The following is a 13,634-nucleotide window of genomic DNA, read 5'->3' as shown; positions in this document are numbered from 1 at the left end:
TCTTTTCCATTTTTTTGTTTTCTTTTTTTTCTTGTTTTAGTTTGCTGTTATTTTTATTTTGTTCTCTTTTCCATTTTACACCTTTTTTCCTCCTCCTCCTCCTCCTCCTCCTCCTCCTAATCCTCCACGTCCTTCTGGCTCCCTAATCCTCCTCCTCTTCCCTTATTTTGTCTCCTCTTACTTCTTTTCCTTTTCCTCCTCTTTTTCTTTTTTTCTCAATTTTCTTCTTCCTTTCTCGTCTTCCCTTCCTCTTCCTCCCTTTACTGCTCCTTTTTCTTCTTTATTCTTTTATTAATTTTCTTCTTTTTTCTCCTCGTCTTCCCCTCCTCCTCCTCCTCCTCCTCTTCCTCTTATTCCTGTGTAGAGACAAGGGTGTTACGTTGCTCTCTCTCTCTCTCTCTCTCTCTCTCTCTCTCTCTCTCTCTCTCTCTCTCTCTCTCTCTCTCTCTCTCTCTCTCTCTCTCGTAATGGTGGCGTATGGGGCTGAATGGGACCTATTTCTGGTGGTGATGGTGGTGATGATTGTGATGGTGGTAGTGGTGGTGGTGGTGGTGGTAGTGGTGGTGGTGATGGTGGTGGTGGTGGGCTGTTGTGTAGATTCTAGTATGTGTGTGTGTGTGTGTGTGTGTGAGTGTGTGTGTGTGTGTGTGTGTGTGTGTGTAACCTTTAGAAGATATCACTTTGTTTTCTCCTCCTCCTCCTCCATCTCCTCCTCCTCCTCCTCTTGACTAATCTCTCCTCGCAACATTTCTCTCCATTGTTCACATTTTTCTCTCCTCGCCTCATCGCTTCTTTCCTCCATTATACGCCTTCCTTCTCTCTCCTCTCCTCCCTCTTTTTCCTTCTCCCTCTCCCTTTCTTCCTTCATCGTTTTCTTCATTCTTCCATCTCTTCCTTTCCTACATTGTCTCGCCTTTCTCCTCCTCCTCCTCCTCCTCCTTCATTCTCTTCTTTAATATATCCTTTAGTTTATGTGTTCCAGTTTTCTCCTCTTCCTTATTCCCCTTCTTTAGCATTCTTCCTTCCTTCCTTTCCTTCCTTCCTTTCTTTCTTTCTTCCTTCCTTCGTGGTTTCATGTTTGTAATCCGATTTATTTTTATTGTATCCTTCATTAACTTATTTACTTTTTACTATTTTTTTATTCTTTACTTTCCTGTGTCGTCTCTTCTTCGTATTTCTAACTTTTTTCTCTTTTATTTATCTTTTCTTATTTTTTATTATTTCTTTCATTGTCTATTTGCGTTGCCTAAAACCATATTATTTGTTTTCGTTTTCTTCCTCTTTTCCATTTTTCTGTATCATTTTTTTTTCTCTCCCTTTTCCCTCTCTTCTTTAAATAATTTTCTTTGTCCTCTTTCTCCTTCTCATTTAGTACATTCGTCTTTCCTTCTCTTCCTTCCCTTTCCCATTTTGTCCTTTCCTTCCCTCTTTCTTTTCTTCCATCTCTTTTCTTTTTCCTTTTAATTATTTTTCATCCTTATTTTCCTTCTCCATTCTCATTTTCCTTTTCCTTTCTTTCACTTCCTTTCACCACCAACTCTCCTTTCCCTTCCCATTGTTTACCTGTCTTCCTCTTCTTCTCTCTCTCCCTCTTCCTCTCTCCCTCTTCCTCCCCTTCCTCTTCGATCAAGCGGACGCTCAAGGCGGCACCAGAAGCGTTTTGGCAAGCACAAAGAAAACGGAAAAGGGGGAAACTCATTAAAATTTCCATTGTGGGCTCTTTAATTTTAATGCCTGGCCCCTCCTCGGTCTGTATCTCTTTCTCTTTCTGTTTGCCTGTGTCTGTTTTTTCTCTCTTTGTTTCTGTATTTATCTCTGCATTTTTTTTTCTCTCTCTGTCTGTCTGTGTCTGTATTTATCTTTGTCCTTTTCTGTCTGTTTCTCTGTCTCAGTATTTTTCTTTCTATGTCACTATTTCTCTTTGTCTTTTCCTCTGTCTCTTGCTCCCTCTGTCTGTCTCTTTATTTATCTGTTTTTGTATGTTTATATCATTCTGTTTATTCCTTTCTGTCTGTTCGTCTGTTTTTGTTTCTTTCTATCTCTGTTTATCTCTCTGTATTTTTCTGTTTTTCTATATATTTGTCTGTTTTTTTCTTCTTATCTTTGGTGTAATTTCTGCTTTCATCTGTGACACGAAATCGAAGAAACACTAAATTTTCTTCTTTCTTTTGTTTTATTTATTGTTGGCGTGAAATATCTATGATCTTACTTTTTCTTATTTTTGTTTTCATGCTCTTAGCTCGTTCCTCTTCAGTCATGTTCTCTAAATCCAGCCAAAACTTTTAAATTCCTCCCATCCATCGTTTTCTGGTCTCTTTAAAAGGTTTCCAATCCTGAAGTCGTTTGTGATCGTAAATCTCTTCGTTTCCATTCCTTTTGATTATTTCTTTCATCCTTTTTTGTCTCTTCTTTTTAGTCAAGTTCTCTCAATCCTTCAAGACATCTAAATCTTTCCCATCTATCGTATTCTGGTCTTCTAAAAGGTTTCCAATTCTAAAGTCGTATGTGGTTGTAAATCGCTTCGCTTCCATTCAACTTAATTTATCTTATTTTTTTTACCTTTTAATCTATTTATTTTCACCATGTTCTTAAATCTCTCTCATCTATTGTTTTCTGGTCTCCTAAAAGCATTCCAATCCTAAAGTCGCTGTGTTCCTAAATCTCTCCCCTTCCATTTCCAGTTGCTTCATGTTTTTTCCTCCGTTTCTAATCCCTCTCATTATCTACGCTCTTTAGTTCTTCAAAAAACCCTAAATCTCTCTAATTATCGTTTTCTGGTCTCCTAAAAGGTTTCCAATTCTACAGTCGTTATGTTCCTAAATCCCTTCCCTTCCATTTCACTTGATTCATGTTTTTTCCTCCGTTTCTAATTCCTCTCATTATATACGCTCTTTAGTGCTTCAAAAAAACCTAAATCTCTCCCATCTATACTTCTCTGGTCTCCTAAAAGCATTCCAATTCTAAAGTCGTTGTGCTCCTAAATCCCTTCCCTTCCATTTCCTTTGATTCATATTTTTCCTCCGTTTCTAATCCCTCTCCTTATCTACGCTCTTTAGTTCTTCAAAAAACCCTAAATCTCTCCCATCTATCGTTTTCTGGTCTCCTAAAAGGTTTCCAATTCTAAAGTCGTTGTGCTCCTAAATCCCTTCCCTTCCATTTCCTTTGATTCATATTTTTCCTCCGTTTCTAATCCCTCTCCTTATCTACGCTCTTTAGTGCCTCAAAAACCTCTAAATCTCTCCCATCTATACTTTTCTGTTCTCCTAAAAGGTTTCCAATTCTACAGTCGTTGTGTTCCTAAATCCCTTCCCTTCCATTTCACTTTGATTCATGTTTTTTTCATCGTTTCTAATCCCTCTCATTATCTATGCCCCTCAGTACTCAGGCTCCCCCATTTGTCTTTTTAATTGCCCTCCTAAATCCACTCCAGTCTCCCCTTTCTCACGTTCTGTAGCTTCGGATCCCTTTTAATATCATTGGTGTTTGTTTTTCCTCTTCGATCCCTTTCTTCCTTTCCTCCTTTCCTTCTTTTCTTGTCCTTGTTTTTTCCCTTCCTTCTTTTCCTTCTTTTATTTCCTCCTATTCCTTCTCTTCTTGAAATAATACTCTATGTCCTCCTTTTCTTCCCTTTCATCTTTCTTTTTTCTTCTCTACATCCTCCACTTTCCTCTACTTCACTACCCATTCTTTACCTCTCCCTCTCTCTCCCTCTCCTTATCTCTCTTTCTCCCTCTCTCGGTGTGTGGTGCTGTAGTAGTTTTGAGCATTTCCAGGGGTAGCTTTATGACCCTGGTGGTAGTTTGACCCTTCTTCTGTACCGTGAGCCTAAGAAAACACTCATTAGAATCTGATTGATGTCCTTTTTTTGCCCTTTGAAAATAGTGTTTGTGTGAGGTGAAAGCGGTTGAGAATACTAACCTATGCTACGGACTTCAAAGAGGAACAACACACACACACACACACACACACACACACACACACACACACACACACACACACACACACACACACAAACACACACTTTCGGGTCTCCCACTTCACGTTTAGCTTTCCTTTATTCATTTGTTTTTGATTCCTTTGCCTCGTTAATCACTTTGAGACGACGTTAACCGCTTTCTTTTTCCTTTGTAGAGCGCGTAAACACATATATAAACACACACACACACACACACACACACACACACACACACACACACACACACACACTAGCCCACCCCCTCCCTACCCCTCCTCCCCTCCTCCCAATCAGTCCCTTTAAAAACATACAATAAATTCAGTACTGGAACACACACACACACACACACACACACACACACACACACACACACACACACACACACACACACACACACACACTCACAGGATCCTCTTCATCTTTCCTACCATAGAATATAAACCTATTAGTCTCCCTTATGTTGCGTTTATCCTCCTAATGTCCCGTTTTCTATACTAATCGCCTAGGCCCCAAATCCTCTACCTAGTATGCCTCGTTTTCGTTTTTCTTTTTTTGTCTCATTTCTTTATCTTTGTTCTGCTTCTTTCTTCTCTTTGGCATTTCTTTTTCTTTTTCTGCTTCCTTTTCTCTCGCTCATTTTTTTTTCCTTTCTGTGCCTATTCAGTTTTCATTTGGTTTCTTTTCCTCTTCCATGTATTTTTGTTTTCTGTTCACCGTGACTTTTTCTTTCTCCCTTTACTCACTTTTTCTCACTTTCTCCTTTCATTTACTTTCTTTCTTTCTGCTTCTGTCTATTTCTCTATTTTTACTTGTCTATTTCTCTTTTTTTGTCTCTATTTCTCTCTTTCTTTGTCTTTTTATTTTTCTTCGTTTTCGTCTGTCTATTTCTCTGTCTTATTTCTCTTTCTCTCTTTATTCAGCTTTCTTTTCCCCTCGTATTTTATAGTTTCTGATCTCTTCCTTAATTCCCTGTTCTCATTTTAATTTTTTTTCTCCCTCTCACTCTCTACATTCTTCTACTTTTCTTTTTTTCTTTTCCTCCCTTCTTTCGTCTTCTTCTTCTTCCTGGTCTTAGTTTTGTCATTCGCGCTCTCTCTCTCTCTCTCTCTCTCTCTCTCTCTCTCTCTCTCTCTCTCTCTCTCTCTCTCTCTCTCTCTCTCTCTCTCTCTCTCTCTCTCTCTCTCTCTCTCTCTCTCTCTCTCTCTCTCTCTCTCTCTCTCTCTCTCTCTCTCTCTCATTCTTTGCCTCTTTAATTTCCTCCTCCATTTCTTCTTCCTCCCTTCTCTCCCTCCTCTGTTCCAAGCATTTCTTTCTCATCTTCCTTTTCTTCTCCCCCTTCCTTCCTTCTCACACTCTCTATGCATTCAGTTCTCTCTCTCTCCTCCCATTCCATAGTTTCAGAACCCTTAGTAAAACCTTCCTCCGCAATTTCCCTTTCTCCTCACGTAGCATCCAAACCCCTTTATCTCCCCCTACATCTAATCCCACAGCCTCCAAGCTCTCCCCTAGCCCGTTTTCTGTGGTGGTGGCGGGCCTTGGAGGGGGGACCAATCGCTTCTGCCGCCGGTCACGTGATACATCGTCCAATTATCGAGGCGCGGGTAGACGTTTTTAGATGGCCTTAATGAGGTGGATGTTAGTCATAATTGAACTCGAGAGAAAGAGAGGGGGGGGGGAGAGAGGGAGAGATGGGGTTGGTCTGTCTACCTGGTTTGGTCTTTTCAGGTAAATGGTTTCGTATTTTCATCCTCCTCCTTCTCTTCTTCTTCTCTTCCTCCTCCTCCTCGTCCTCCTCCTCCGCCTCTCCCGTCCGTGGCTCGTGGGAACAAAGATTGAGTCCGCGCATGTGTTTATGAGTGAGGCGTCGTACATTGGAGCTAAACTGTCGTACTTTACTCTTTGTTTACGGTCGCTCTTTCCTCTTCCTCCTCCTCCTCCTCCTCCTCCTCCTCCTCCTCCTCCTCCTCTTGATCCATGAGAGAGAGAGAGAGAGAGAGGCTTGTTGATCTCTTCCTCTTCCTCTTTTGCCTCTATTTATCTTTGTATTGAGATTTATGATTTTTTGTTATTTTCTTTGTTTTCCTTGCTTAGTTTTCTTTGCTTAATTTGTCGTTCTCTTCGTTCATTTTCTCTTTTCTTCATTTTCATTGTTTTCTTCTTCTTCCTTTTCTTCGTTTTCCTCCTCCTCCTCCTTCTCATCTTCGTTCTTCTAATATTGCTTTTTGTCTTTATATTTGTTTTCCTTTTGTTTTCTTTATTTTAATTGTTGTTTATTCTTCTTCCCTCTCTCCTCTCTCTCTTTCTTCCTTTTGTTTTTTTCTTTCTTTTAATTGTTTATTCTTCTCTTTCTCCTCTCTCTTTTTCTTCCTTTTTTTCTTTGTTTTAATTGTTGTTTATTCTTCTCTTTCTCCTCTCTCTTTTTCTTCCTTTTTTCTTTGTTTTAATTGTTGTTTATTCTTCTCTCTCGCCTCTTTATTATTTTTCTTCTTCCTTCTTTTCCTCTTCCTCCTCCTCCTCTCCTCTTTCCTCTATTCTTCTTTGCATTGTTATTTATCTTCCTTTTCGTTATTTTTCTCGTGTTATTTGTTTTTGTCTAAATTCTTTTTCACTTTGTTTATTCCTCTCCTCTCTCTCCTTTCTTTCTTTTTCCTCGTTTTCCACTTCCTCCTTCTCCTCTTCCTCTTCCTCTTCTTCCTCTCCTCTCCTTCTCTTCCTCTATGCTGGCTCCTTTTGGCTCCTTCCTTCTCCCTCTCTTTATCTTCCCATCCATTTAACATTTTTCCCCGTCCTCCTCTTCCTCCTCCCCCTCTTTCTCCTCTTTATCCTCCTCCTCCTCCTCTTCTGGGTCCTCCGCCTCTTTCCCTCTTCTCTCTTGGGGTTATCTGGTACACACACACACACACACACACACACACACACACACACACACACACACACACACACACACACACACACACACACACACACACACACAGTCGTTAACCAGAAGCTTAATATTTCAATAGATTTCCCTTCGTCGGCGCCTGTGAATTCCCTCCCGTCTGTGTGTGTGTGTGTGTGTGTGTGTGTGTGTGTGTGTGTGTGTTATTAGGGAGACTTAACAACTTATCTCGTATTCATAGTTTCATTTCGTTCTTCGTCTGTTCTGTGCAAGGGAGGAAAAAAGGAATGTATGTATGTATGTATGTATGTATGTATTAAGAAAGGAAGGAAGGGAGAACGAAGGACGGGATACATGAAGATCAGACTGGAAATACAGACAAACACAAAAGACAAACAGACCCGATTTAAAGACTTACCCAGAATTATGATAGAAAATAAAAACAATGAGAAGAAAGAATGAAGACAAAAATATAAACAGACCGAGAATTTGAAGGGAGAGGAATAAGAACAGACCCAATTTAAGGACAAACCCGGGCTATACTCGGACCCAAAAATAAGGACAGAAACAAAAAAAAAAGAACAAATTTGATATAAGGACATTTTTTTTATACATGGACACACCTGATGAAAAAGAATGAAAAAAAAAGATTAATTTAACTAAGAACAAATTAATTTACTGAGGACATATCTAGATTATGTATGTATGTATGTATGTTTGTATGTATGTATGTATGTATTCATGTATGTATGTATGTATTAATTTGATATTCTTCTAGTATATTTCAATTTATATATTTCCATAACACACACACACACACACACACACACACACACACACACACACACACACACACACACACACACACACACACACACATGCAAATAGGCTTCCATTAGAACAGCAATTTCGCACCATAACAATTCTTTTTTCAATAATTTAATCTCTCTCTCTCTCTCTCTCTCTCTCTCTCTCTCTCTCTCTCTCTCTCTCTCTCTCTCTCTCTCTCTCTCTCTCTCTAGTTATTCTTTCAATTTATTTTATTTTTCTTCCTCTTTTTTTTATTTCGTTCTTTCTCCTTCTCCTCCTCCTCTTCCTCCTTCTCCTCCTCTTACTACTACTACTACTACTACTACTACTACTACTACTACTACTACTACTACTACCACCACCACCACCATTACCACCACCACCACAACCACTACCATCGACCACCACACGTCTAAATATACATATATCATCACACCTAACATAATTTCAGCCTTTTAAGTATCCCGGCACAGGTAATTAGGATTTGGGAAGGTGAGGGAGACGTCAAATTACAGGTGTGAAATACGAGCCGCCGCCGCCTTCTTGATCGGTGAGGCGTGAGAGGAATTTTGCACGTTAATGAAAATGTTCGCAGGAGAAGAATGAGACAGGCGGTGATTGACAGGTGAAGCGGTGATTGATAGAGATAGTTAGATCGTTAGATAGATAGATAGATAGATAAAATAATAAATGCATGAATAGATAGTTTGGTGTATAGATAAGTGAATGGATAGATAAATACTGACAGATTGATAAACCGATAGAAATAGATAGATAGATAGTTAGATAGATAGATGGATTGACCACCCCCATTCCTTCAGTTCCTTCTATTCCTTCCTTTTCTTCTTCCTCTTTCTTTTCCGGAAATTCTTCTTCTTCTTCTTCTTCTTCTTCCTCTTGTTCCATGTCCCCTTTCTTATTCCTCTTCCTCTTCTTATTTTTTCTTCACCCCCCATCCACCCACAACTCCCCCCCTCCTTCCCCCTCCCCATCACACACACACGCACACACGCACGCACTCACGCACATAACTTCCTCCACACAAAGTAATTTCCCAGATAACTATAATTTGCAGCCAAGACATGGACGATAATGTTTTTACGAATGACTTACACAGCGACCTTTATTGAGAGAGAGAGAGAGAGAGAGAGAGGAGAGGAGAGGAGAGGAGAGAATGGGAAATGGACGATCATGAACAAAATTATCGAAGGAAGAGAGAGAGAGAGAGAGAGAGAGAGAGAGAGAGAGAGAGAGAGAGAGAGAGAGAGAGAGAGAGAGAGAGAGAGAAGGATTTCTTAGATTCGCCGCCACGGACAAGGACAGTAATGGCGCAGATAAGTTCGAGCGATGGACATTATTTTCGGTAACCTTGAGCTGCGAGAGAAGGAGGAGGAGGAGGAGGAGGAGGAGGAGGAGGAGGCGGAGGAGGAGGAGGAGGAGGAGGAGGAGGAGGAGGAGGAGGAGGAGGAGATATATCGCCTCCATTATACTTCAGATAACAAGCACCTCAGGGACGGAGATATTGTATTTATTTCTCATTCCATCAACTTATTTTTTACATTTTCTTTTTTTCATTAATTCATTATTTTTTGAGAGGACGCCAAGTTGATGTCTTAGGGAGAGATTTATCTATTGGCTTGGTGGTCTTTTCCTCCTTCTGTCTGTTTGTCTGTCTATCGGTCTGTCTATCTTTGTCTGTCTGTTTGGTCGTCTGTCTTGAATCCACTTTCCACCTTATGTTTTCCCCTTCTGCTTCGTTTGTCTGTCTGTTAGTCTTTTCCTTCCTTCATCTGACGTTTATCTTAAGCATGTTCGTATATGTGTTAGTGTTTTTTTTTTTTTTTTTTTTTTTTTTAATTCGCTGCCTGTTGCGCCGGTAGGCATCTTCCTGGTGGGGCCTGATGGTCGGCCCAAGGCTTCTTCCAGGTGGGGCCTGATGGTCGGCCCAGCCCGTTCTGGCGCAGGCGAGTGTTTATAGTGGCGCCATCTTGCATTGGCTCATGCTGCCCCCCGGAACTCGTTCTTGATTCGCTTGGACGGCTTCCTCTAGAGTCCGGGTTGATGGGTGGTCTTCAGGACAGCATGTGGGTAGTTTTAAGCCACTCGGCGGTGACTGAAAAATCCGAGTGGTAGCGTGGGGATTCGAACCCGCGTCGTCCATCACGCGGTGAAGAGGAGAGGAGAGTGTGTGTTTCTACTTGTGTGTGTGTGTGTGTCTTTTTCCACCTCCTACCGTCTCTTTTCCCCCTCTCAAATCTGTCTTTCTGTTGGTCCTTTTCCTTCCCCTAATTATCTGTCTCTCTCTGTCTGTATATCCGTCTATGTGTCTGCCTCTCTCTGTCTGTATATCTGTCTATGTGTCTGTCTCTGTCTGTTCTTTCCAATTCCCACCTCATCTCTCTCCCTTTCATATCTGTCTTTCTGGTTGTCCTTTTCCTTCCCCTAAGTATCTGTCTCTCTCTGTCTGTATATCTGTCTATTTATCTCTGGTTTTCTGTTGGTCTTTTTCCTTTCCCTGTCTAGCTGTCTGTTTGTATGTCTATCTATCTGTTTATCTCGGTCTCTCTTTCCCTTTCAAATCTGTCTTTCTGTTGGTCCCTTTCCTTCCCCTGTCTAGCTGTCTGTTTGTATGTCTATCTCTCTGTTTATCTCTGTCTCTGTCTTCTTTCCACTTCCCAGCTTCTCTTCCTCTCTCAAATCTGTCTCTCTGTCTTGTCTTTTTCCTCCTCATTCTCTGTCTATATATGTGTTCGTCTGTCTGTCTTTATGTGTATCTTTCTGTCTGTTCTTTCCGCTTCCCACCTTCTTTTTCTCCCTCTCAAATCTGTCTTTCTGTCTTGTCTTTTTCCTCCTCATTCTCTGTCTGTATATGTGTTCGTCTGTCTGTCTTTATGTGTATCTGTCTGTTCTTTCCGCTTCCCACCTTCTTTTTCTCCCTCTCAAATTTGTCTTTCTGTCTGGTCCTTTTCCTCCTCATTCTCTGTCTGTATATGTGTTTGCCTGTCTGTCTTTGTCTGTCTTTATGTGTATCTTTCTGTCTGTTCTTTCCGCTTCTCACCTTCTTTTTCTCCCTCTCAAATCTGTCTTTCTGTCTGGTCTTTTTCCTCCTCATTCTCTGTCTGTATATTAGTTTGTCTGTCTTTATGTGTATCTGTCTGTCTCTTCTTTCCGCTTCCCACCTTCTTTTTCTCCCTCTCAAATCTCTCTCTCTGCCCGGTCCACTTCCTCCCTCGCCTGACGTTCCCCGCCACGCTGTTTTCCCACAATATTGAGCAAGATTTCCACCTGTTTACTTCATCCGGGCGCTGTCCAGCCGCGGAGAGGGCCGGAAGAGGCGTTGATGGAAGGGAGGGAAAAGACGAGAGACTAAAGGATGTGGACAGGAAGGAAAGAGGAGGAAGGATAGAGCAGAAGAAGGCAAGAGCAAGAGATTGAAGAGATGAAACGAAGAGGAAGGGAAGGGAAGGAAAGGAAAGGAGGAGAGGAAAAGAAAGGAGAGGAAAGGAAAGGAAGTGAAGGTGAAGTTGATGGAGGAATGTGACGATGAAAGGAAGAGAGAGAAGACAAGAATAATGGATGTGGAAAGGAAGAGGAGAGAAGAGGAGGAGAAAGATGGAACGAAGAGAAAGAACAGAGGAAAGGAGGTGAAGAGGAGAGGAGAAGAAGGAGGAGGAGAAAGGGGAAGAGAAAGAGGAGAAAGACATGGATGAGAGAAAGATATATATATATATATATATATATATATATATATATATATATATATATATATATAATATATATATATATATATATATATATATATATATATATATATATATATATATATATATATATATATATATATATATATATAGATTTCCTTCTCCATCCCTCTCTCTCTCTCTCTCTCTCTCTCTCTCTCTCTCTCCATTCCCATTCCGCCTGCACTGGATTCCTGGATTTCTGGAATGCGGAATTATGACCTTTTTGTGGCACATTCCCGTCCGGTAGTTCATTATTAAGGACATTTTTACTACTTTTACTATTGCTACCTTTATTACTTTTATTATTATTACTATTTTTATTATTTTACGGCTTTATTGAGGTACGAATGTTCTTTGATTAGTGAGGGAGAGGATACCTGAGAATTTTGGAGGTTGGAAAGGAAGGGAAAAGATTAAGGATGGATAGGGAGGAGGGAGGAGGAAAGGAAGGGAAAAGAAGGAAGGATGGATAGGGAGGAGGGAGGAGGAAAGGAAGGAAAGGAAAGGAAGGGAAAAGAAGGAAGGATGGATAAGGAGGAGGGAGGAGGAAAGGAAGGGAAAAGAAGGAAGGATGGATAGGGAGGAGGGTATAGGAAAGGAAGGAAAGGAGAGGAAGGGAAAAGAAGGAAGGATGGATAGGGAAGAGGGAATAGGAAAGGAAGGAAAGGAAAGGAAGGAAAAGAAGGCAGACTGAATAGGAAAGAAGAATAGAGAGAAAAGAAGAAGGAAATGAAGGAAAGGAAAGGAAGAAAAAAGGAGGAACAAAAAAATAGGAAAGAAGAATAACTAGAGAATAGGAAAGGAAGGAAAGGAAAGGAAGGGAGACTGAATAGGAAAGAAGAATAGAGAGAAAAGAAGAAGGAAATGAAGGAAAGGAAAGGAAAAAAAAGGAGGAACAAAAAAATAGGAAAGAAGAATAACTAGGGAGGAGGAAAGGAAGGAAAGGAAAGGAAGGGAAAAGTAGGGAGGCTGAATAGGAAAGAAGAAAAGAGTGAGAAAAAGGAGGAAAGGAGGGAAAGGAAAGGTAGGAAGGAAAGAGAAAAGGATAAAGAATGATGAGAAAAAGAGAATAACTACAAATAAATAGAAAAAAACAGTGAGAAATAGGAAGGAAAAAAAGAATGAAAAGAATGAATAAAAAGGAAAATAGGAAAAATAAAGAGAATAGGAAAAATTGAGTCAGAGAGAGAGAGAGAGAGATACACCTGAGTCACTGTCAATTTGGATGCACAGGTGAGCTCTTACCTTCGCCTTCTCCCCTCATCAATATGTATCGAGAGAAGCTGTGTTCATGTCGCCTCCTCCTCCTCCTCCTCCTCCTCCTCGATTCGTGCTGTGGTCTGGTTCTCTCCTTTTCTTCACTTTCTTTTTGTCTTTGTCTCTCTGGTTCTTTTGTTTTCTTTTGTTTCCTCTTTTATTTCATCTTCCTCGTTTGTCTTGTTTTGTTTTGCTTTTCCTTTATTTTCTTTTTTTTTCGTCGTTTTTTTTTTCGTTTTATGCCTTCTCTAAATTTTGGTTCTTTTTTTTTCGTTTTTTTTGGGTTTTGTTTTTATTTCCTCGTCGATCTGTTTTTTGTGTTTTTTCTTTGTCGTTTTGATTTTCTTTTGTTTTTGATGATTTATTTTCTTTTCGAGTTAAATGAGAGAGAGATAAAAAGAGACAGAGAGAAAGATAAATGAGAGAGAGAGAGAGAGAGAGAGAGAGAGAGAGAGAGAGAGAGATGAAACGAAGAGGAAGGAAAGGCAGTGGAAACGGTTGAGAGGAAGGGAAGGAAGGAAGTGAAGGAGAGGAATAGAAGGGACTTGATTGGCGGTGAATGGATATCTTTGTTTTGTTTTTCTTTTCTTCATGAGTTGTCTTCTGTCTGTTTGATGCTCTTCCCTTTATTCTGTTTCCCTATCTCTGTTATTCTTTTTTTTCTTTTTTCTTTCTCCATTCGGTCATTCATTCCTATTTTCCATCTCTTTTTTATAGCTTTTCAATTTTCCCTACTTAGTTTCTTCATCTCCTGTCTTCTTTTTGTTTTCTTTCTTTATTTTTGTTTTTTTGTCCTTTTCTTGTATTCTTTTCTTTTTCTTCTTCATTTTCTCTATATTCCTGTTTTTCTTCCTTCCTCTTTATTCTTAGTTTCTTGATCCGCTTTCTTCCTTTTCTTTTCTATATTTGTATTTGAATTTTCCTGGCATTCTTTGTCTTCTTTTCTTTTTTCTTCTTCATTTTCTTGATATTCTGTTCATCTTCCTTT

At 40.0% G+C, this 13,634-nt stretch overlaps 1 long non-coding RNA gene across 1 annotated transcript in view; it reads left to right on the top strand.

Annotated features, from left to right (window-relative positions):
- Nucleotides 1-13,634, top strand: part of LOC127005262 (uncharacterized) — a 76,721-nt gene that overhangs the window by 2,211 nt on the left and 60,876 nt on the right. The window lies entirely within an intron of this gene.

The sequence above is a fragment of the Eriocheir sinensis genome, chromosome 29 (assembly GCF_024679095.1).
Source record: "Eriocheir sinensis breed Jianghai 21 chromosome 29, ASM2467909v1, whole genome shotgun sequence".
Taxonomy (NCBI): domain Eukaryota; kingdom Metazoa; phylum Arthropoda; class Malacostraca; order Decapoda; family Varunidae; genus Eriocheir; species Eriocheir sinensis.
This window is presented reverse-complemented; position numbering and strand designations above follow the sequence as displayed.